The sequence below is a fragment of the Rhincodon typus genome, chromosome 18, assembly GCF_021869965.1.
Source record: "Rhincodon typus isolate 14 chromosome 18, sRhiTyp1.1, whole genome shotgun sequence".
In the NCBI taxonomy this organism is placed as follows: Eukaryota; Metazoa; Chordata; class Chondrichthyes; order Orectolobiformes; family Rhincodontidae; genus Rhincodon; species Rhincodon typus.
In genome coordinates, this window is record NC_063349.1 from 36,423,914 (window position 1) to 36,448,205 (window position 24,292).

Below are 24,292 nucleotides of genomic sequence, written 5' to 3' on the forward strand. Positions count from 1 at the left end.
GCGATGTTCAGGCCCATACAACTATTATCCATGTGCTTGCTGACAGGCATTGGCCTCAATTTTTAAAATCTCATCTTTGTATTCGAATCTCACCACAGTATCACCTTTCCATACTCTGTAGCCTTATTCAGCTCTGCAACTCCTTATCAATCAAAAATTTGATTAGCCATGGGAAATTCAGGGTTACAGGGATAGGGTAGGGGTGTGTCTGGATGGGAAGCTCTTCAGAGGGTTGGCATGGTCTTGATGGGCCAAATGGCCTGCTTCCAAACTGTAGGGATTCTATGTCTATGTCTATAAAACCACAGGATGTAGGAACAGAAATAGGCTATTCAGCCTATCGAGAGTGCTCCACCATTCAATGTGATAATGGTTGATCTGATAATACTCAATTCCATTTTCCTGCGTTACCCCCATAACTGCATGAAAAAGTTGCCCCTTAGGTCCCTTTTATATTTTTTCCCACTCACATTAAACCTTGCCTTTTAGTTTTGGACACCCCTACCCTCGGGATAAGACCTTGACTATTCACCTTATCTATGTCCTGCATGATGTTATTAATCTCTATATTAAACCTCTTATAACTCAAACCTTCCAATGTCGGTAACATCCTTGTAAATCTTTTTTGCACGATTTTCCAGTTTAATAACACGCTTCCTGTAACAGGATGACCGGAATTGTGTGCAGCTCTCCAAACGTGGCCTTACCCATGTCTTTACAGCTGTAATATGATGGCCCAATTTCCATACTCAATGCTCTGACCAATGAAAACAAGTGTGCCAATTGCCTTCTCACCACCTGTGATGCCACGTTCAAGGAACTATGTGCCTAGAACGCTAGGTCTCTCTGTTTGACAACACTCCCCACAAAAGACCATTTCACTTGAGATGAAGCTGTACCATGGATCTTACTTTTGCAGGATGGTTTATTTGTAGGTGGATGAGCGATCTCAAGCTTTCTTGACTGCTACTGAATAAAACTCACCCAACTCTCTCCAGGGCCACCACTACCTGGCTGCCTGCCAAAGGACTGAAATCTTTCTTCCAGCTGTCAATAAAACAATTCTTCCCAGTCTCACATTTGTTTTCCCTCTTCTACACTAAAAATTCACAAGTACAACAACGATAGAGTTTTAACAGCACTTTATTGTTAAATATAAACATCTTCATGATTATCTATTGTTGATCACAAGCACACTTCCCTCTTACTAAATTCTTTGAGACTGATGTTTGTAGCACACGTCTGCATATTCTGATGCCTTTAAATTAATATTCATAGAAAGCTGATGTAGTTTACCTTCAGTTGTGGCCTGGTATACAATGTCGGGAACAAAATGCCTCACAATCTCCTCAAATAAAGATTCTAAATGGTCCCTCTACAGATTGTGAACTCTCGTAGGTACAATGCAATCAGGCTACCTTTAGGATTTTGGGCAGTCTTGGCATGGGCATTGACTTCATTTGCAGCTTTGCAACAACATGTGGCATGCAACCTAAAAGCTCAGTTGTTCTATTAGTTGCTGCATCCAACTTTGACACATTTGTCCATGGAGCAGAATATGGGACAATCCTCCATCACATTACAGCCTGCTGCAACACATCAATGTTTGTTATCACATTTTGGCATCCTTTACCTTGCCATGAAATGCTTCTAGAGATCATGTAAAACACTATAAAAAAGTGAGGGAACATAAAGAGCAAGAACAATTACATTCAAAGAAATACTTTATCTCACAATACATTTGGACCATTAAGAAGAAATGTTTCCAACAGCATTACAAATAAAGGTGTTAGACATAGAATGACCAAATTTGACCTTCACTTACTTGCTTCCATGGCAGGGCCACACAATTATCAATCTAAGGTTTTAGCAAAGATTTGTAACTTGGGTTGTGGGTGAGGTTGTTGACTTGTTCGCCAAGCTGGCTTGTTTTCGTTCATAGATAACAAGGTGTAGAGCTGGATGAACACAGCAGGCGAAGCAGTATCAGAGGAGCAGGAAAGCTGACGTTTCGGGCCTAGACCCTTCGTTCAGATGTTTTGTCACCATGCTAGGTAATATCATCAGTGCGACCTCCGATGAAGCAATGTTGTTCTACACTGCTTGGAATTTATACTGTCTGGTCCGTTATGGTGAGTAGTGTCATTTCCGGTTTTGTTCTGTATGGGGTCGTATATGAGGTCCAATTCTATATGTTTGTTGGTTGTATTATGGGTTTAGAACCATGCCTCTAGGAATTCCCGTGCATGTCTATGTTTGGCTTGGGCTACTATGGTTACGTTGTCTCAGTTAAACTGATGGCCTTCATTGTCTGAGTGTACTGATACTAAGGAAAGTTCATCGTGTCGTTTTGTTTCTAGCCGATGTTTGTGTATTCTGAGGTTGTTTCCTTCCTGTCTGTCCGATGTAATGCTTATAGCAGTTGTTGTATGGTATTTTGTAAACTATGTTGGTTCTGCATGTTGTGCGAATGGGGTCTTTAATGTGAATGTTTGTCATAGAGTGGCTGTGGGCTTGTGGGCCACCATGATTCCTAGTGGTCTTAGGAGTCTTGTTGTCAGTTCTAATATGTTCTTGATGCAGGGCAGTGTGGCCAATGTGTTAGGGTATACTGTGTCCTCTTGTTGTTGTCTATTTAGTAGGCATCTGCAGATGAAGTTGCGGGATATCTGTTCATAGCAAAGATTTTGTATATTTCCTCTTTCCTGCATAGTTCAGGTGTGTTGCAGTGAGTGGTGGTCCATTTAAATAGTGTCCTAACACAGCTTTGTTTGTGGATGTTGGAGTGGTTACTGTGGAAGTTGAGGATGTGGTCAGTGTGGGTTGCTTTCCTGTATACAGAGGTTTGGAACTCCCTGTTGGTCATTTGTTCAACCCTGACATCCAGAAACGGAAGCTAACTGTTGTTTTCTTCTTCTCTCGTGAATTTGATCCCAGAGAATACGTTGTTGATGAGGTGGTGGGTCTCTTCTAGTTTGGTGCGTTTAATGATGACAAATGTGTCGTCCACATACCAGATCCACAGTTGAGGTTGAATGCAGGGGAGGGTAGTGTGTTCTAATCTTTGTATGACTGCCTCTGCGATGAGTCCTGAGATGGGTGACCCCATGGGTGTGCCATTGATCTGTGTGTATACTTGACCATTAAAAACAAAGGGTGTGGTGAGGCACAAGTCTAGTAGTTTGAGTATGTTGTCATTGCTGATGGAGCTGCTGGTCTGTGTTCCTGCTTCCTCGAGTAATGTGGCCAGTGATTGTTTTGCTAATGGGATGTCAATTGACATGAATAATGCTGTGATATCAAAGGATGCAATAATCTCATCATCATCACTGGTTTTTATGTTCTTGATGGTATTGAGGAATTCTTGGGTTGAGTGGATGGAATGGGGTGATCCGTCGACTAGATATTTCAGTCTCTGTCCTTGGCCAGTTTGTGTGAAGGTGTGCCCAGTAGGGAGACAATGGGTCTGAGGGGGTGTCTGGTTTGTGTACTTTAGGAAGTCCATAGAACATGGGGGTGTATGTGCCTTCTGGTTTCATTCTCATGTACAGATGTCCTTGTTCTTCAAGGACCGCAATACCCCCGCCACACTGGTCATAAACGCCCTCGACCGCATCTCTTGCGTTTCCCGCACCTCAGCACTTGCACCCCCTCCCCGCAATAAAAACAAAGACAGAATTCCCCTTGTCCTCATGTATCACCCCATTAACCTCTGGATTCAACGTATCATTCTCCTCCACCTGCAATCTGACCCCACTACCAAGGATATATTTCCCTCCCCACCCTTAACTGCCTTCTGGAGGGACTGCTCTTTCCGCAGCTCCCTCGTCCACTCCACACTCCCCACCAGCCCCACCCCCGGCACTTTTCCCTGCTACACCTGCCCATACACCTCCCCCCTCACCTCCATCACAGGGCCCAAGAAAGCCTTCCACATTAAACAGATGTTCACCTGCACATCTGCTAATGTGGTCTATTGTGTCTACTGTTCCCGATGTGACCTCCTCTACATCGGGGAGACCAAGCGGAGGCTCGGAGACCGCTTTGTGGAGTGCCTACGTTCGGTTCGCGACAAACGACAACACCTCCCAGTCGTGAACCGAGACTGTTCCTCCAGTGTCACAATGATGCCACCTGAAAACTGGAGGAACAGCACCTCATATTCCACCTTGGAACCCTAAAACCCCATGGTCTCAATGTGGACTTTACAAGCTTCAAAATCTCCCCACCCCCGACCTCATCGCAAGACCAGCCCTCCCTCTCGTTCCCGCCTCCTTGACCTGTCTGTCTTCTTTCCCACCTACCCGCCCCTCCCTCCTCACTGACCAACCCCCATCCCAACTCCCTACCTACACTCACCTTTACTGGCTTCATCCCTACTTCCTTGACCTGTCCATCTTCTCTCCACCTATCTTCTCCACTATCCACCTTCTATCACCACCTCCCCCTCTCTCTATTTATTTCAGAGCCTCCTTCTGCTCCCCCATTTCTGAAGAAGGGTCCAGACCCGAAACGTTAGCTTTCCTGCTCCTCTGATGCTGCCTGGCCTGCTGTTCATCCAGCTCCACACCTTGTTATCTTCTTTCTCGTGCAGTCCGTCTTGGTTATCTGTCCTACATCCTTTGGTCTCTTCAGTGTCTGTGTGATCCTATTACCTAACTGTGATGTTGGGTCTATCGTCACCTGTTGGTGTTTGTATCTGCGAGCAATGCCCGTGCTTTCTCAACATAGTCTGGTTTGTTCATAATTATAGTCATGCGCCCTTTGTCCGCTGGTAGGATTATAACGTTCTTGTCTTTCCTGAGTTTTTCTAGTGCCTTTCTCTCTGATGTGTTCAGGATGTCCCATTTGTTCCTTCGGCTTAGTGTGGGTATTATAGTTTGTCAGATAGCTTGTTGTATTTCGAATGTGAGTCTGTTGTCTTTTAATGTAGTTTCCAGGGCGACTGTGAATACTGTTCTGTTCCTTGTGGTTATAATTCAGTCCGTGTAATAGGACAGCTTTCTTAGTTTCTGTGAGTTGTCTGCTGGATAGATTTCTTATCGATGTGTCCAGTTTGTTGTTGTCCTTGTCTTTGTGGTGGATCAGTTTGGTAAGTTTCTCCTGTAGCTTGGGTCTCTTCTTAGTTTTGGTTTTGTGTTGATTGATGGTGATGGCCTGTTCTAGAGTTATAATCCATTGCTGGTCCGTAGTGTTTAGGTACTGTGATTTTTGACGTGAAATTTCCTGTTTGTACTTGTAGAGTCGGTTATGGTTACCATTAATCATCACCTGAAGCATTCTGTGTCCATTCTGTTCAGCTATTTTACATGCCTGTGGATTGATGAGTGGAGGTTTGTACTTCACGCTGAGGGGCAGTACCTGGTTCCTGAGGCATTTGTGGACAAAGTGAAGTTGTTCGCGAGTAGCACTCAGTCAGTTGGTGAAGCTTTCCCATTGTCAGACAACTTTTAGCGTGTTGTGCCCATAGGTGTTTAAGGTTTTAGCAAAGATTTGTAGCTCGGGTTGTGGGTGAGGTTGTTGACTTGCTTGCCGAGCTGGCTTGTTTTCGTTCAGACGTTTCGTCACCGTGCTAGGTAAGCCCTTGGCCCTTCAAACCTGCTGTGCCATTCAGTGAGATTTTAATCTCAGCTCTACCTTACTGCATATCCCCAATAATCTTTCATCCCCTGACAGTAGATCTCATTATATTTTTAATTCAACCCAAGTAGAATCTGACTGAGAACAACTGTCAATAAAGAAACTTTCTATTTAATGACTGTAGTGGCCTTCTATACCTACTAAGGATATTGTAGTCAGGAAGATTCGATTCCAAGTCTTGCCCAGCTGAAGTTCTTTCCATTTAATTACAAGATTGTGTCAATATATTTTCATTAATGCCTCCAGTACCCAACCTTTGGAGTAAAAGAAAACTGCACACACTGGAAAAATTAATCAAGGACATGCAACATCAGTTTGTGATTTTGCATTAATTTGCTTCAGCCAAATTTCTAATACACATATCATTTTCACTCCATAGAATCAAAAGATGGATGATCTCTACCTCTTTTGCCATTGGTTCAATGAACTACAGCAAAATGAAAAATCACAATCTATATATTCAGAAAAACAAAAAAGTCTGTATGTGTCAAATGGATGATTTAACACATTCATAAATTGATGAGCTGAATATCTTGTACTCGTTTATATTATTTTAGTAATCTTAGTCGAACATTTCATTAAAATACCCATTCCCATATCACTTCCGCTAACAGATCTCTAACACTGAGTGGATAGCTTCTGTTGAAAAAAGAAACATTTCTATTAATTTAAAATAGGCATTTACTTACCTTACCATATAACATAAAGTAATTCATTACTTAAATTGAAGTCTTTATCCTGAAGTTAAATATCCAGAAAACACTCAATGCTGGGCCAGACTAGGAAAATTGACAGAAGCTATTCTGGTATCACTGGAACTTTACACTTGAAAAGAATTTATTGCATTTTCCCAGCTTCTCTGTCTTAGGTGCATCTGTTTGGACAGTGTGACCTTCCAAACTAGTGTTTCGAACATGTCTTCCCTATTTCTCAACTGAGAATTCTCCACCAACACTTTTAACGTAGACTTTGGTCTTGTCCATCTCATTTTCATCCTTTCACTTCCCTCCCAAAATCATGAAAGGGATCCTCTTGCCCTCACTTTCCCTGCACCAGCATCCACAATCAGCAGATCATCCTCCTCCATTTCCGTCACTTCAAGCATGAAGCAACTATCAAATACATTAGTCCCTCCCCTTTACACATTTTGTTGCAATTCTTGAACTTAGTGAATTCTAGGCGGAAGCTAAGAACTTCAGTTCCTGGTGGGCCCAAATGCTCCAGAGGATGTACAAAGAACATGCAGTGTCATTAGCTGCTCTGTTCGGGTTTTGTTTTAGAGCTAAAAGGACCTGGCCATTTAAAGGGAACAGTGCAACTACAAAAAGAAGTTGCATGAAAGAAACAAAGACAACTGGATCTGATATAGCAGTGCAAAAGGAGATTCTGATGAAGGGTCACTGTACTCAAAATGTTGGTGCAGCTTTCTCTTCATTGATGCTGGCAACGCCTGCTGAATTTCTCCAGAAATTTTTGTTTTTGTTTTAGATTTTCAGCATCCGCATCTGTTTGTTTTATTATGGGCAGTTAGAGTTCAGAGAAGCCCTGGGAGTCGTCAGATGCTGTTAACAGTCACAATTAGGGATCAGGGATCTATGTAGTGCAGCGAGAAGTAATGAAGTATATGAAGCAATCAGGAGCTGGAAAGTTGTCACAAGGTCATTGGCTCTGTACTGCTGGCTAGTGGTGCAAAGATAAACACTTCAGGATGAGGTATTCTGCTTAGAGTGGCTAAAAAGCTTGGAGTGTGCCAGAGAGCTAGTGCTGCAGTGTAGCTTAGGAACTCCAGGTGAACACAATCTCAGGTGAAGACATTGAACCTCTGGGAGGTGATCAAGCATTGAGATGGTCTGTGTCGGAACAGATTTTTAGGGGAATATCAGAGGTTGGTTCTTTGAATGTAATAAGTTCAGCTTCTAAACAAGAAGATAGAGTGTTAGTGAGATTTTGTGACTCAATAATTATTGACATGAGGGTGGGTTACTGATAAATCCATGGAACCTGTCTTGGCTGCATTTGCCACTTGCTGTGTTTGTGCAGAGTGCTCAACCATAGTTTGCTGTTAATTTACATTTATCCAATGTTAAATATTGCAGAATGTTTACTTTTCTGACTTTTATAACAAAGTTTATTTTGTTTGTTTTAAAACTGGAGTTTTTAGCTTTATTCCCTTAGTAAATAAATGCTGTCTATTAAAAAAAAAATTACAGGTTCTTAAACAGATTATGACATAAATAAACTTGGTGGTCTTGTCCGAGATCACAGCATAATTTGGGAGCTTGTCCAGGGTTACAGACAAGTATGAGCGCTGGGACTTGCTAAGGTTAAGTCTGATAAGTATTTCAGTGTGAATTTTACTAAACTTACTGGAAGCCAAAATTGCTTCACTTAATCAATCATTATTATGTTTCTGGAGAGGAATATTTATCTCTAAATAGTTTGCAAAAACCAATCAAGGTTAGGTTTATGACATTGGCAGAAAATTTGGAGTTCAATTTAAAAGCAAGGCTGTACAAGCTGACACAATGGAAGTGTTAGCACAGCATTTAGAACTGGAAGAAGGAAAAGTTCATCCAAATATTAATAATTTGAGTTGGCACCCATCTCGGGGCTCAAAATGGAAGCTGTTATACAAAGACTAGAATGCACAGCTCTCTCCCAGATCCAGCCTAAACAATGGGTTAGATACGTGGATGATACCTTTGTGATCATTAAACAAGCAAAGCTAAAGGAAACACACCACCTTATTAACAACATATTCACCGGGATCAAGTTTATCAGGGAAGAAGAGAACAACAATCAACTCCCATTTCTAGACGTAATGGTGGAACGAGCAAACAACGGTGAATTCCTCATCAGTGTATACAGAAAGACTTCACACACAGACCAAATCCTGAATTACATAAGAAACCACCCCAGCGTCCACAAACAGAGCTGTGTCAAGACTCTGTTTAAACGAGCAATAACTCACTGCAACACCCCAGAGCTGCACAAAAACAAAGAGGAACACCTATACAGAGTCTTTGCAAACAATGGTTATTCTAACAGCTTTGTCCGCCGATGGCTGGCAAACAAACAACACCAAGAAGACACTGTATGCCCCAACACACTGGCTGCCCTACCCTATGTTAGAAACACATCAGAACTGACTACAAGACTCCTAAGACCTCTTGGAATAAGGATAGCACACAAACCAACAGCCACACTTCGCCAGTTACTCTCAAAGATGAAAGACCCCATACCCACAATGAGCAGGACAAATGTGATATATAAAATAGTATGCAGCAACTGCGAGAAACACTACATAGGATCGTCAGGCAGGAAACCCGCCACCAGGATACACCAACTCACAGCAAAACGGCATGACCATCTCTCCCTCGTTTCAATACAGTCTGACATAGAAGGACATCAATTTGACTGGGACAAAGTTATAGTACTAGGATAAGCAAGACAAAGGCAAGCAGAAGAATTCCTAGAGGCCTGGTTTCAACCACTGATGTAATTAACAAACATTTTGAAGTAGACCCCATCTACATACTACGACGGTGCAAAACCGGAAACAAAACTGCCCACCACAGCAGACCAGATTATATAAATTCGGAGTGGCACTGAACACCAGCATTTCAACGGAGGCTACACAGCACTGATGATCTCGATTAGAAGGAAGATGAAATGGTTGCATGAAAACCAGTCAGCTTGGCGAAACAACCAACACTCCAACCTCAGGGAGAGCTACAGATCTTTATTAAAACATTATCCAGCAGTTAACTTGAAGCAATAATATGTCTGTCTTTTGCTATATTTATGAGGTTGTATGTGATATTAAATAAAAATATGTCCATATTATTCTGTTTATTACTTAAAGAAAAGTTACTGTTGTGCTTATAAAGAAATCCATTCTTGTTTTATTTCAGACTGTGGGAGGAAGTGGTATGGGTCACCATATTGCATTTAGTTTATAAAGAAAATGACCAGTAACACTGCGATGCCAATTTTAACTTCAAAAGATGTTGCAGTCTAATGGTGTTGGATAGGATGTTTAGTTTTCCTTTCTGTTTACATCCATGTTGCAACACAGGCAAGAAAAAAACGTATCAATGGACGCATAATTGGCTGCATGCCTTACAATGTTCACATTCAGGAACTCCTCTGCTATTTCTGAAGCTGTTCCTTCAAGCAAATCTCCAATCTATCCTTTCTTCTTCTTTTCCCTCCATTTCCTCCTTCACCTCGTTACCATTCCAAAACCATTTGCCCTCTCCTTTTCTTGCATCCTGTTTTAACAGCTCCCTCCATACATCTTTATCCTAGTCCCATTGCTCTGTCTCCTCTGTCCCCTCTCCTTTTCTTCTTTCTTCCATTTCTTGTCCTTTTCTGCATTCCTTCATCTCCCTTCCCATTCAACTTTCTGTTCACCTTTCTTATCCCCTCCTCTCTTTCTCATTTTCTCTCCTTGACTGCTGTCTAATTTCCTCTCCCCATGTTCATTCTCCTCCTCTAATGTGTCTCTTCTAACTCTCACTTACCTCCACTTGTTCCATCATTCCTCATTGTCTGACCCTACTTAACCTGGAAAGTTTGAGTCGGTCTTGTGGAGACTGACAAAAAATGTTGTGCACTGAATTCTAATATCTATGAATTGAATACTCTTAGTCCTACAGCAGAGTTGAAGAGTTGATTTGCACATTGAAAGAGCCTAATATCTCTTTCAGGGGTTTTTAAGAAATTGTGAATAACTGCCACTCAATTCAATGTGGATAACACAGTGTGGTGGTGGAGGAACACAACAGGCCAGGGAGGAGCAGGGAAGTTGACGTTTCGGGTCGGGACCCTTCTTCGGAAATGGGCTTTGCAGTCCACTGGGGATGATCCTGTTCCGTAGGCAGGTACTGAGAAAGGAGATGTGGCTGTAGTACCTGGTTTGCTTGAGTATGTGGTCAAAGAGCTTCAGAGCTGAAGAGATTATCAGAGGGTTGCAGTAGGAGAGAGATCCACTGAGGTCTTTCTGGAGGGAGGAGGATAACTTCTTCAAGGTGGGTATCCTTGGAAGAGGCTTCGCAGTGTGGTTATAATTCACTCAGAGATAGTAAGAACTGCCATTTATGAAGAAGGGTCCGGACCCGAAACATCAGCTTTCTTGCTCCTCTGATGCTGCCTGGCCTGCTGTGTTTATCCAGCTCCACACTGTGTTATCTCCAACTCCAGCATCAGCAGTTCTTATTATCTCTGATTCAGTGTGGAGTCTTGTATACTTCCACTGTAGTCTAGGTGTACTGACTGCACTTCAAAGATCAGTCATACAACACCCATTTTACAACAACAAAGCAAGTGGAAGTAAGTTGAATTTCTCCCCCAAGTATTTTGCCTTCCTTGTTTGAACAAAGTTTTTTCATTCCTAACCAATGATAGTTGCTGCACTTACCTAATAGAATTCCTGTTTATCAAGCAGCATGAAGTGACAAAGATGATTTTCTCTGATCACAAATGTTACAAATGTTTAATTATTGTTATTACAATTTGATTTAATTGCGATTTTAAGTTACAGGGAAAGGAAAACTTAAAGTTAATAGAAACATGGAAAAATATTTTTATTATTTAAGTCACTTTCCATTTGATATTTTTTCAGATTTTGTTAAACAATACCAATGTCAGCGTTCGGAAGTGTTTTTCAATGTTTAGAAGTGTTTTTCAGTCTTGTAAACAAATAAGATTGATGTTAACGATGTGGTACTGGTTTTGTTTATGTAACATACACTGACCTCATTTAAAGACTATATCCAAACTTTATTTTTGTGTCAATTTGAACCTTTCATGTAGAGGAAACAAAATGGAAAACCACCAAGATTACTGCAAATGACCCCTGTACTTAGAGATCAGCTAGCGTAAAATCAACTTTTGCTATGAAGACTTGTTGAAATTTAGATTCAATATAAGGTTATTGCTGCAGAAAGCCACCTCATTACTAATCAGATTAAATATATTTGCGGGTGCTCAGTGGCTGACGCAACATAACTAGGGCTTTGCCCTGGATTCACATTGTTTTGTTTTTGAAGTCAGCCAATCGATACAGGCCCCAATCAACAGAATGAAAAACACACCATCAAAATAGCAGAATAGGTTTGTGAAATCTAGCAGCATTAAAGTCTGATACAGGGTACTTTTTCTTCTGTTACCGTTTCTTAGAAGTGTTTAGCGACGAAAATAAAATAAAATGCAGTAGGGGTAAATCAATGTCTAAAACATTTGCCATCACACTGATTTTTATTTTATTTGTATTGGAGTTTTATGAAGTGAGTAATGTTAGAAAATGATACGAGTTGGATATTCTTTATCTACATGACCAAAAATCAAAAAGACTTAAAAGCTGAAGGGCTTCTCAAAATGGACCCGAATGGATCCACATAGACTTGTAGACATGTTGAGTTCAGACCCTTTGGAAAAAACTTTGCTTGTCTTAAAAGGATCCAAATGGACACCAGCAGACCTAAAAGCGACTTTTTTTGTTACAAAAATATAGTTTATCCATAACAATGATCTTTATGCATATACACAGGTACTAGAGCAGGACTGCATAGTCTTTGTGTATAAAGAAAAAACAAACCTTGTTTTTGACATTCCCTACAGTTGCAAAACCAATGGCATTTCCTACTCATGTAGGACATTATTTACACACATTTTGAGACAAAGAGGGCGTCTGATAACTAAACTGGCGGTCGTTATACTTTGGCAGAAAGGCCTTAGACAGTGGTCTTTTCCCACTGCCTTGGTAGCAGCTGTCCCAATCTTTACCATGCCCCTCCGCACGTAGTCCTGGACTTTGGAATGTGCCAGTCTGCAACACTTGGTCAAGGTTTTTACAGTCGAAGACCAATAAGTTTCAGGCAGACCAAAGAGCATCTTTCGCTAAGTTGCTGGTTTTCCAGGCATGGTCGATGTTTGTTTCGGTGGGCGTCCCAGGTAACAGACCGTAGGCCACAGAGTCTGTGGCACAGAGATGCTTGGGATGAACTTCGACAAAAAACACTGCATCTTTCTCCAGACCTTCTTTAGAAAGGCACATCCCAGAAAGAGGTGTGTGACAGTATCTTCCCTCCTGCAGCCACTTCGAGGGCAGTGTGCAGTGGCGCAAAGAGTCAGGCATAAATGAAGGATCTCACATGTAATGCCCTGCTCACCACCAACCAAGTGATGTTTTGGTGCTTGTTGGAAAGTTCTGGTGATGAGGCATTCTGCCAAATAACTTTGACAGTCAGCTCAGGGAACAACCCTACAGGATCAACCCTCTCCTTTTCCCACAGGGTCTCAAGGATGCTATGTGCTGACCACTTCCTGGTGGACTTGTGGTCAAGAGTGTTTTCCTTTACAAATTTTCCCACAAGGTTCAGGTGATAAGATTAAGGCACATCCTTTTCAACAGCAGGGACAGTAGAACCTCAGGACATAGTGACACTTGGCTTTTGGATACCAAGGGTCTACAAACAGCTTAATGCAGCCACACACAAAGGTGGCCATCAGGGTGAGGGCGGTGTTGGGTATATTCTTCCCCCCTCCTTATCTAGAGCTTTGCAGGTGGTGTCCCTGCAGACCCAGTCCATCTTTGAACTCCAGATGAAGTGGAAGATGGCCTGGGTGACTGCAGCGGTGCAGCTTTGGGGAATAGGCCAGACCTGCACCACGTACAACATCACTGAGAGTACCTCACACCTGACGACCAGGTTTTTACCCACAATGGTGAGGGAGTGGTGCTCCCATCTGCCCAATTTCTGCCTCACCTTGGCGATATACTCTTCCCAGGTTTTGGCAGATGCCCCAGCCCCTGCAAAACCATATTCCCAGCATCTTTAGATAATCTATCCTAACGGTGAGGGGGTAAAGGATTGGTTGGCCATGTCCCCAAAGAACATGGCCTTGCTCTTTTCTTGATTTACCTTGGCTCCCGAGGCCGTTTCGAACTGGTCGTAGATGTTCATGAATCTGCACTGACAGTGGATCTGGGCAGAAAACAGCAACATCATCCATGTACAGGCTGGTTTTGACCTGCAGGCCTCTGCTGCCTGGAATAGTCAACGCTCTAAAACCCGTATCCTTCCTGATGGATTCGGCAAAAGTTTCTATTCAAAACACAAACAAGGCAGGAGAGAGTAGGCAGCCCTGTCTGTATGTCTGTGTACTTTTCAGGGACATGTTGGCCATATCATCACTGTACCATAGCATTTGAACTGAGGATATAAAGGTTTCATATGACAGCTTGCTGGCGTTAACTTGAAGCATGATACGCTGCTCGAAGCATGCTGATCAAAGTTGTTCTGTCCAGCTTAATAGCATGATGTTCGTGAGACAATCATGTGCCTGAGAACACAATGTTTGTGTCCATCAGCAAGCTGTAATAAATATCAGCTGAATGCATCAATGCCACAATATCAATGCCACAATATCCATACCTAGCTTCTTATGTTATTAGGGATAGCAGGAATTACTACATCAGGCAAAAAACCCTGCAGGAGGCAAAATATTCATCAGGGAAAATGTGAGAGGCCAGCCAGACAAATGGTGGAGAGAACAGAGGAACAGTAAGCTTAAGAGCAAGGAGCTACAGAGATCAAGTTTTAAAGTGAGGGTTATAATTGCAAATGTGAAGTGCTTTGGAAAAAAAAAAGACAAGTTAATAAGTCAGCAAGAATAAACATAAGAACATAAGAAATAGAAGCAGGATTTGGCCATTCAGTCCCTCAAGACTGCCCCGCCATTCAAAAAGACCGTGGCTAATCTGCCCCAAGCCTCAACTCTTTTTTCATACCAGCTCAGCATAGCTGTCAATGCCTTGACTTTTATAAAATTATCAATTTTCTCTTTAAATACTTCCAGTGATCTAGCCTCCACAATTCTCTGGGACAAGGAATCCCAGACAATCAATATCATCCGGGAGAAGAAATTCTTTCACATTCGGTTTTAAATGAGCGTCCCTTTATTCTATGAATATGTTCCTAGTTCAATATTCCCCCACTCTTCCCCGCTCAGTGGAAACATCTTCTCAACATCAACCTTGTCAAGACTCCTCAGGATCCTATCTGTTTCAATGTAATTATTCCTCATTCTTTTAAGCTCTAATGAATAAAGGCTTAACCTGTTTCACTGTTCTTGATAAATCAACACCTTCATCCCAGGAATCAGTTAAGTGAATCTCTTATGAGCAGCCTCCAATGCCAATGTATCCTTTCTTACATATGGGAACCAAAACTGTACACAATACTCCAGGTTCGTTGTCACCAACACCCTGTACAGTTGTAACAAGCCTTCCACATCTTTAAATTCCAAACCCCGAGCAATAAAGGCCAGAATTGCTGCCTTAAGTACCAACTACCCTGGCAAGATACTTTTGTTGTGTTTCATGCACAAGAACATCTAGATCTCTCTGTGCTGAACTGTTTTGGAGTCTCTTTTCATTTAACTAATAGTCTGTCATTTGACTCTTCCTACCAAAGTGCATGACCTTACACTTCTCTACATTAAACTCAACCTGCCAACTTGTTGTGCCCCTCACTCAACTTATCTATATCCCCTTGCAGATTCCTTATGTCCTCATCTTGACTTGCCTGCCCACTATTTTTGTATTGTCAGCAAAATTTGATACATTACACTCTGGCTCCTCCTTCAAGTCATTAATATAGATAGTAAATAATTGAGATCCAAGGACAGATCCTTGTGGTACTCCACGAGTTACCTCTTCCTACCCTGAAAATGATTCATTAGTTCTGACTCTGCCTTCTCTGCGTAAATAATTCTCCGTCCATGTTAATACATTATCCCTAATACTGTGAGCTCCTATCTTGTACAATAATGTGTTACCTTATCAAATGCCATCGAGAAGTAAACTACATCTACTGCTTCCCCTTTACTCTGCCTGTTACATTCTCAAAAAACTCTAGCACATTTTTCAAACATGATTTCCCTTCACAAACCATGTTGATTCTGACTATGTAAAGCTTTTCTAAACGTCCTGCTATTTCTTCCTTAAAAATGGAGTTTAGCATTTTCTCAATGACAAATGTTAGGCTAACTGGCTGATAATTTCCTGCTGCCTATCTCATTGCTTCTTGAACAGGAGTGTAATATTAGCATTTTTTCATTCTTCCCAGAATCCAGTGAGTTCCAGGCTGTTTTGGCCAATACCTCCACTATCTCTGAAGCAACTTCCTTTAAAACTCTTGGATGGCAGGCCAGCAGGTCCCAGTGACCCATATGTCTTCAGTGCCATCAGTTTGTTCAATACTTTGCCCCTCATGATAGAGACTGTTAGGAGATCTTTCCTCCCATTAGTACCTTGCATATCTTTTATCTTATTTGGGATGTTTATAGTGTTCTCCACCATAAAGACCATACAAAATATTGGTTTAAATTATCTGCCATTTCCCTGTCCCCCATTATTAATTCCCCAGTGGCATCCTCCAATGATCCCACACCTACCTTAGCTATTCTGTTTCTTCTATTTGTTTTTATATCTCTTGTCAATTTACTTTCGTGGTTCAATTTCTCCCTCTTTATTAACTTTCTAATCATCTGCTGGTTTCTTAAACATTCCTAATTCTCTGGCCAATCACTAGTTTTTGCCACTTTTTAATGCCTTAGTTTTTGATTGGATATGCTCCTTTACCATCTCTGTTAACCATGGGTAGTTCTTCCTTCTCATCAAGTTATTCTTTTTGAATAGAATAAATTTTTGCTGAGCATAATGAAATATCTGCTTAAATATCTGCCATTGCTCATCTGCTGAGTTTTCACTTAGTTTATTTTCCCAGTTCACTTTAGGCAACTCTTTCTTCATACCTCTGTCATTGCCCTTATTCAAATGGAGGACACTGGTTAGGGAACTGGTTTACTTTCCATCACACTGAATTTGATATTCTAGCATGTTGTGATCACTATTCCCTAAATGGTTTGTAATTATGATACCTCTTATATCCTTAAATGTGATGGGTGAGCAGGAACTGGATAGGATACAAGTACAGAGAATTAGATAAACTGAGATTTATAGAGAGGGGAGGATGCAAGGCTTGCCAGAGGACCTTGAAGTATTCTGGAGATGAGATGGATGAGAGGGGTAGATTTTAATTCTTGTGGAGTTGAAAGTCTCAGTTCATCTGCAGCTTGTTGAATTCAGAACAAGGTAATATCAGGTGGTGTGGAGAGTGCCCAGCAACAGCAAAAACGTCCTGCAGAGGCTGGTAGTCACAGTCAGGAGGGATTGCAGAATCACAGCAGAATTGATTGTTGGACATTAAAGTTTGTAGTGGTGGCCAAAATAATTGGTTTTGTATTTGTCTAATGTTCAAGTGGTGAAAGTTCTGATTTTTCCAAGACAGGATGTTAAACAAGCAATCTGACAACACAAGGGCAGTAGAGGGATTTTGAGAGATTGTGGCTAGTAGAAAACAAACTGAGTGCTATACACATATACAGTGGAAGACGATTCTAGGTCTACAGATGATATTGCTAAGGGAAAGATCACTCCTCTTAATGCCAATGCAATGGAATGATTCCTCTTTCATCTAATAACACTCCCTCTTCTGATCTCAGTTGGAAATTCACCAGAATTGGCCACCTGAAATCGGAAGGTTTTAGTCATTACTTGTCCAACCAACATTACCTGCAATTCATTTTTAAGAAAGTAGAATTAGAATGGACCATAAAGATGTTTGTTTTGTAACTCTGTGGTGACCATTCATTGTTAACTTGTCTTCATTCTTAGCTTACACTAATTAAGTCATCTTGAGTCATCACAGTTTTAGGAAAAATGTAATTACTCACACAAACTCATCCATCTATCTGTTCCAGTGGTGGCACATGATGGATATGGAATCCTTGTCTATGGAAACCATAGGATATTCTCCATCAATTTGCAGAATGCTGCATGTTTAAAAGATGCAAAAAACTAAAGCAAGTGAAGAGCAGACACATTGAGAGTTTCAGGTTCCAATTTGCTCAGAGTCTATGAGTAATAGTGAACAATATGTATTGTGAAATATTAAATTAGTTAAAACGGTGATTTGTGGCAGAGTTTACTGACTCTCTGTAACAAAGAAACAAGTTTTCTTGCATCAGTTTATTTATTTGAATTCCTTATTGCTCGTGAAAGTGCACAGAGGTACAATTAGTTTGTGTGAGCTGTTTCTGCAAGGAAAAGAAATAATATCAAAGGTCAGTTAATACACATCTGAGTTTCAGCTTCTGTCAAACAAAGGGGAAATTAATAAGTTAATGCTGAGTGAATATAACATGAGCATCATTTTGATGGCAGTTAGATTATTGCACCAGCAATTCAATATGTGATTAATTATTCTGTTTATATTTTCAAAATGGCATTGGCAAAAATTGGAAAAAAATTATGTTTTGCGTGACAGATTAGTAGCTCTAAAGATTAGGCCCGATTTAGGTTTATACTTTTGTTTCACTGGTGCCTTAGAGACTTGTGAGAAGACAGAAGCAGATTGTCTAAAGTACTTTTGAATGACCATTCACAATGATTGATTTTTAGTTACACACTTGTATCTAAAGAGCTCAATTAGTTTACAGTCTGTAAATAGCAGATAAATTGGGCCAATTTAATCCTGTGGTTTTTCACAATGACATAAAGTACTAATTGTTAATCTTTCAATCTCATCAAGTAACTTCAAATCCTTGGACTTCAGTTTGAGAGAAAAGCATTAAAAATGAGTTGGGACACTTTAAAAATGGCTACCAAAGTCAAATGACTTGAAAGTAGCCAAGTTTAATAGGAACATGTAAAGGAAAGTTGAAATAACATGGCTGAAACTAGCTACTGCCTTGAAACTGTCTACCACTCCCTGAAAAGGCGATCCAAGGATAATAACCTGGACATTTAAATTTATGATCACAGACATCAAAATTCATAAGCTGAAGAGAATTTCTCAAACTGAAACTTTGAAAGACCTCTGAAGATGAGACTGCTCAACTACAGTTACTGCCAGACCATGGAGTACTCTTCAAACCTGGGAGAAGGATTGGCATCCCCTATCCATAATCAAAGCATATTTGGGGAACTCTGATAATGGACCATAGAAACACTGTTTAAAATAATGGATTGTTCCCCATTGTAGATCAACAGCTGTATTCACACCTTGTAACTCCCTCCTATGAGAAGCCACAATTATAAGCCTGCGGTTTTGCTACAGAAACAAAGTAACATGCAATAAAATCATGAGGAAAGATTCCTTACAGAATACAACATCACCTCACTTTCACTCATAAATTCTCCAGCTACCTCTGTTGCAATTTGGAATACATCATTGAGATAGACAATTTAAAAGTAAAAGGTACTTCAAGACTCATAGCATCTACTTTGGTCTGCAGGTTAAAAGATAGTCTCTGGGTGAGAAACCAACTTCACAACTCTTGTAAGAACTTCATGACCAATATTGAAATGTATTTTTTTTCCTGTTTGGATTTTAAATTTTAAATTCCACCTCCCAACCACAGGATTAAATTGGCCCAATTTATCTGCTAGTTACAGACTGTAAACTAATTAAGCTCTTTAGATAAAAGTGTGTAACTAAAAATCAATCATTGTGAACGGTCATTCAAAAGTACGTTAGCCAATCTGCTTCCCTCTTTTCACAAGTCTCTAAGGCACCAGTGAAACAAAAGTATAAACCTAAATCGGGCCTAATCTTTACAGCTACTAATTCTGGGCAGCATTGACTTTTGTTAAAATAAGGTTTCTGCTTTTAACAGAGTGACTTTATAAAACTAAGTCCTCAATTTTGATTAACTCAAGAGATCTGGTTTGATCATTCATTGCTTTATCTATGTTTAAGTACATACTGAATTGAAAAGCTCCCTCTTTCAAAAATTCAAACCCTGTTGGGTGGCACGGTGGCTCAGTGGTTAGCATGACAGCCTCACAGTGCTAGGGACCCAGGTTCAATTCCAGCCTTGGGTGACTATCTGTGTGGAGTTTGCACATTCTCCCCATGTCTGCATGGGTTTCCTCCCACAGTCCAAAGATGTGCAGGCTAGGTGGATTGGCCATGCTAAATTGCCTGTAGTGTTTAGGGGGATGGGTCTAGGTGGGATGCTGCAAGGGTCAGTGTGGACTTGTTGGGCCAAAGGGCCTGTTTCCACACTGTAGGGATTCTATAATTCTGTTGTACTACCCTCAGGAGTCAAAAGAGAGAAATTTATTGACCCCATCCAGAATTTGTAGTAGCAGGTTCACCATGTAAGAAGTAAGCCTTCATTTTCCAGTTCAGTGTTCATTGAAACATAGAATGGAGAAAGCATCATTATTATTTTGATCTTTAGAAATATTAAGTATGACTGTAATTTTATTGCAATCATTGAATATCCTTAATTTCATATTTAATGTTGTCCCTTTATTCAAAACCTCATTCGCAGTCTGATAATATATATTCAATGCAACTACTTAAGAAGGAAAATATTATGGTAGCTTCTGGTCCTCTTTGGTAAACATTCACATGTTTTGTTTGATCTCTGGATCTCACTTTCTGTTACTTAGTAATACAAGCCAAGTAAAATTATAAGTTGGAATTATCAATAAATGTTAGATATTTTTCTGCTGTTACATATGTGTTCTGAACCTTCTTATTTGCACTTGCATTTTTCAGTAGCCAGATAAGTTGAAGTGTCTTAAATGTCTTAATCATGACATTTAAAGGTTGAGATCAAATTGTCTTTATACTCTGTTACAATGCAACCAATCATTCTTGTTTATTAAAGGCCAGGCAGCATCAGAGGAGCAAGAAAGCTGACGTTTTGGGTCCGGACCCTTCCTCATAAATGGCAGTTCTTACTATCTCTGAGTGAATTATAACCACACTGCGAAGCCTCTTCCAAGGATACCCACCTGGAAGAAGTTATCCTCCTCCCTCCAGAAAACCTCAGTGGATCTCTCTCCCACTGCAACCCTCTGATAATCTCTTCAGCCCTGAAGCTCTTTGACCACATACTCAAGCAAACCAGGTACTACAGCTGTTCTCCCTTCCAAAATTATCGACTTTACATTTTTCCACATTATACTCTATTTGCCGACATGTTCCCCACCTACTTAATCTATCCATATCTCTCTGTAAACCTATCCATCTTGCAACCTCACTGATTCCTGCCGAATGGCCAATTCTCTATCCATGCCAATATACTTCCTCCAACACTGTGGGCTCTTCTGAAATAATCTTTTGTGAGGTACTTTGTCGAACATCTTCTGAAAGTCCAAGTTCATCACTCTACTGGTTCTTCTTTGTCCACTCCAATTATGGCTTGCATCTCAGGATTCTAAAAGAGGTAGCTATGGCAACAGTTGATGCATTGGTTGTAATTTTCCAAAATTCCTTAGATTCTAGAGAAGTACCAGAGGATGGGAAAACTGTTTTTGTGATACTCCTATTCAAAAAGTGAGGGAGCCTACCTGGTGCTCGGGTTCAGGATCTCTCATTACTATCTGAGGCTCAGATAGTAATCCAAAAATTATTATCTTTTTGCTTCTGCTTTTTAATTTCGCCTTCGCTGCTCATATTCCTTCAGCAGATCCTCTTTCCTTTTTCTACCTGTATCATTTGTACCTATGTGGACCACTACAACTGGATCTTTACCCTCCCACTCCAAGTTCCTCTGCAACCCAGATGAGAGATCCTGAACCCGAGCACCAGGTAGGCAACACAACCTTCAGGACTCTCGATCCTGGCTGCAGAGAACAGTGTCATTCCTCTGACTATACTATCCCCCATTATAACAATGTTGCTCTTTTCTCCCTCCTCTTGAATGGCTCCCTGTACCATGGTGCTATGCTCAGTTTGCTCATCCTCCCTACAGACTCTACCACGGTCCACACAGACAGCAAGAATCTAAAACCTGCTAGTCAAGCTGAAAGGCAGAGGTTCCTTCATCACTACCTTCTGGATCCCTGTACCTGTCTCGCTGATAGTCACACTCTCCTGTCCCTGACCACTGATCAAATTCAAGGCAGTTAATCTAAAAGGTGTGTCTACATCCTGAAACACAATGTCCAGTTTATGAAGCTCAGACTCCAGCCCATCAACTCTGAGTCGGAATTCCTCAAGAAACCAATGCTTGCTACAAATGTGGTAATTACAAACTATAGTGGTGTCCACCAGCTCCTACATCACAGTTACAAGAAATCACTGGTTTGGCATCTCCATTTTATTTACTTAATTCTTTTTTTCTTTAATTTCCTACTGCTCTTTTAGTTTTTAACTTGTAAAATATTTCTCCTAGTTAGCTTCAATCTGGAAGTAACTCATAGTAGGTTGTCAAATTAGCAGCTAATACGAAGCAATGAACTTACAGTTTTCCTGCAACTTTTGGTTTTGTGTTCCGCCTGATTGTAAGCTTCAATTTATTCTGTTAAAAGATCTTACAAACCAATAACCAAAAAAGCAAATAAAACACACCTCTTGCCCTCTGCACCAATTTTCCTTGCAGATCCAGTTTCCCAGGAATATATTCTCACTTGGGTTTTGCCTCAATCCAACTGTGATCTCTCCTTCCTGATCATGTGAATCTTACCTTCCTCTTTGCCCTTTATCCACTCCCAAACACCTGGCCCTGTCATGACACAGGCTGCTTTCAGCACAGCCAACCTATTTTCAATTACTTATGGCCTCCATTATCACCTTTTCTTTCTCTTTGGCTTACCATTATCCATCCGTTTGTCTGCCTAACTATCTTTATCTCTCCTTGGGCTCTGTCTCTACCTATTCATTTACCCCTGCCCCCACCCATCCCTGTCTTCAGCGCATATACCACCTTTTTCAAGCTAGTAATAATTCTGAAGAAGAGTCAGTGAACTCGAAACGATAACTCAGCTTCCTTTCACAAATGCTGCCAGACTTGCTGAGTTTCTTCAGCAATTTCTGTTTTTGTTTCAAATTTCCAGGGTCTGCAGTTCTTTCTTGCTTTCCTACCCATATTTGTGTTGTCAGTAAATTTAGGAACCATACCTACTGGTCCTTCATCCAAGTCATTTATATAATTTCAAAACAGTTGAAGCTCCAGCACTGATCCTGATGGCACACCACTCATTACATGTTGCCGACCAGGAAATGACCCATTTGTACCTACTCTCTGTTTCCTGTTAGCTTCCAATCTTCTACACAGGCCAATATGTTAGCACTTAAACCACAAGCTTTTACTTTCTGCAATAACCTTTGATGTGGTACCTTATCAAATACCTTTTAGAAATTAAACGCAGATCATCCATCAATTCCTCTTTATGAGCACTTGAGCAAGATACTGGACTGGTTTAGGACACTTAGGGGATCAAAGTGGAAAATCAGAGCTATTTCCCCCTCTTCTTCCCATCTGTCCCTGCCTCCTGGGAAAAAAAATATAAACTCTGTTAGCCAAACATCTGTAATTGTTTTTATACTAAAGATGAAACTTGAAACAAACTTGTGTTGTATTCTCCTCCTTTAACTAATTACAATCATGCCAATCTCCAAACAGAACTGCTTCCATCATTTTCACACAAATTCTCTACATCAATCAGTCACACTTTGGCCACTGCATATATTTGAAATATAGATGTCAGAACATCTGCAAATTCAGATCCACTAAGACCTGGGAGGCTCATGATATTGGATTTGGGAAGATAAATATATTTAGTTTCATTGGTCCTGCCAATAGTTAAGCAAGATCCATGCATCAGAAGTGCTGGCTACAGTAATGTAGAAGCAACCTGTGTGCTTTTTTAAAAAAGTTCTAGGTATAAGTTCAGAAATCGTAAAGTCAGTGTACTCACTTTCAGGTCATAGTTTGCTTAATACAATTATTGTGCCTACTATTACACACCATAGATGTACAAAAAAAACAGAAGTTTCTGGAAAAGCTCAGCAGGTCTTTCTCTTTTATTCATTAACGGGATGAGGGCGTTGTTGGCTAGGCAGCATTTATTGCCAATCCCTAACTGCTCAGAATCAACTACATTGCTGTGGGTCTGGAGTCACATGTAGGCCAGATCAGGTAAGGATGGGAGTTTCATTCCCTAAAGGACATAAATGAACCAGATGGGTTTTTCCAACAATCAACAATGGATTCATGGTCATCATTAGATTCTTAATTCCAGATATTTTTATTGACTTTGAATTTCACCAACTGCCGTGGCAGGATTCAAACTTGGGTCCCCAGAATGTTACCTGGGTATCTGGCTTAACAGTCCAGTGATAATACCACTAGGCCATCACCTCCCCCAGGTCTGGCAGTATCTGTGAAGAAAAATCAGATTTAACGTTTCGGGTCTGGTGACCCTTCCTCATAACGTAAGATATATGTAATAGATGTAAGGGATCAGTTAGCCCAGTTCTGAGGAATTGTCACCGGACCCGAAACGTTAACTCTTGATTTTTTCCTTCAGGGATGCTGCCAGACCTACTGAGTTTTTCCAGCAACTTCTGTTTTTGTTAAAGTTAGCTCAGCTGGTTTGCAATGCAGAATGATGCAATAACATGGGTTCAATTGCCACACTGACTGAGGTTATCTTGTTCCCTTGCCTGAGGCGGAGTGACCCTCAGTTTAAGCCATCCCCAGTTGTCATACCCAGTAGACTTGGTGAACATCTACATTCTGCTCGCAAAAAAGACCCTAAACTACCTGTTGCCTGCCA